This window comes from Rattus norvegicus, chromosome 14, assembly GCF_036323735.1.
Source record: "Rattus norvegicus strain BN/NHsdMcwi chromosome 14, GRCr8, whole genome shotgun sequence".
NCBI classification, from domain to species: Eukaryota; Metazoa; Chordata; class Mammalia; order Rodentia; family Muridae; genus Rattus; species Rattus norvegicus.
In genome coordinates, this window is record NC_086032.1 from 8,981,353 (window position 1) to 8,983,306 (window position 1,954).

Consider the following 1,954-nt stretch of genomic DNA (forward strand, 5'->3'; position numbering starts at 1 on the left):
TAGATAGGAAGGAAGGAAGTAGGTAGGAAGGAAGTAGATAGGAAGGAAGGAAGTAGGTAGGAAGGAAGGAAGTAGGTAGGAAGAAGGAAGTAGGTAGGTAGGAAGTAGGTAGGTAGGAAGGAAGGAAGTAGGTAGGAAGGAAGGAAATAGGTAGGTAGGTAGGAAGTAGGTAGGTAGGTAGGAAGGAAGTAGGTAGGAAGGAAGGAAGTAGGTAGGAAGGAAGGAAGACAGTGAGGCTAGAGATGGCTCAGCACTGAAGAGCACTTACTAGTTTCTAGAGGACTCGGATTCGGTTCCCATGACCCCAGTAGGTGGCTCGCAAATCTCTAACTCCAGTTGCCTACCGGAACTCAACACCTTCTTCTGTATTCTGAGGGTCTCCACACATGTGTCATACACCTACATAGATCTACACACTTACACATAAATAAAAAAATAAAAATAAAATGCCGTGGGTCTTCTGGTTTTGGGGGTTTTGGTTTTTGGAGTTTGGGTTTTTTTTTGGTTTTTGTCAAGACAGGGTTTCTCTGTGTAGTCCTGGCTGACCTGGAGCTCACTCGGTAGAGCAGGCTGGCCTCAAACTCAGAGATCCACCTGCTTCTGTCTCCTGAGTGCTGACATTAAAGGTGTGTGCCACCGTGCACAGGTCCCTTCCAATGTTCTTAATATCAGTATGTAAGAACTCCTCCACCATGTTCCTGCCTAGGAAACAGGAAGGACAATTAGACAGAGTAACTTCACACTAATCTTTCTCACACGTGTAGTATCTCCTTCCTACAACAAAACAAGCCACAACCCAGTTCTTTTAACTGAGACATGGCTACGCAGACAAAGAACATGCAAGGCCCTCGTCACGTGGCTCGCTCCAGAAGCTGGTACTCTGGTTGAAGCAACGAGACTGGAAATTTTCCGTTCTCAGCCGTCTTTGGGCTCCCCGGGTTGCTGTACCATTCATCGCTTCCTGGTGATTTCCTTCAACTTAGTCCTCCGTTCCAACACACAGCAAACAAAACCCATAACTCCATTCTAAATAACACTTGATCCCTGCCAAGTGTCAGAGCTCGGTCCCTGCCCTTTTTATGTTCTACCCTTGTTAAGGCTTCCCGCCCTCATGTTCCCTTTTATAAATAATAGCACTGCATATTACTGATTCCTAGTCAATTTATGCTCCACAGTGCCTCAGCCAATTCTTTTAGTACCTTGGATGTGAACCATCAGGGCCTGCCCATTTAGATACAGACCTGACTTACTCAAATCGCCGGCCCCTGTCCTCTTTTGCCGGTCTGTTCTCCTCCGGGATGCATTACCTGTTCCCGCAACCCCGGTCACCTGATCATACAGAAAGGTTTTTCAAAAGGCACTGGGTGCCTTCTTACCTTTTGGTATCACCAGCGAGCCTCTTCCTTTCCTATCTAATTAAAGAAGAACACTCCAGACTCTTCTTCGTCCCCCGGGGGACAGAGTACAGGGAATGCGGGGGGGGGGGGGCATTCCATTTCGCTTTTGGAAGTTGCCTTCATTTCCTGCATTGGTGATTCGGATCTTCCTTCCCTGATCTTCCACAGATACCAGTCCTTGAACTTCCAGCTCCCTCGGACTCTTTTCTATTTCCGAAGCTGTGTCCTTTTAGTAAACCAACTCACCGTTTGTTTTTTTTTCTTCCCACCTCCCAAACGAAGCTGAGTACGTGGGTCTTGTTCCTCCCTTTGCCCTTGACAAAAGATCTGCTAATGCTCTTTGAGATGCCCGCAATTCAATTCGGTAACTAGGTACAGGGGACAAAGAGCCTAGAGATGGTGGTAGAAAGCCCACCTTTGCACCAAGCACGACCCCTTAAGGATGCTGTTCTGTGGGTGCTAAGTGTCCAGGGAGGGTTATAATTCTAACAAATGTACCGCTTTGGGGGAGTTAATGATATCAAGGGAGGCTATGCATGTGGGTGCAGGAAGAGTGT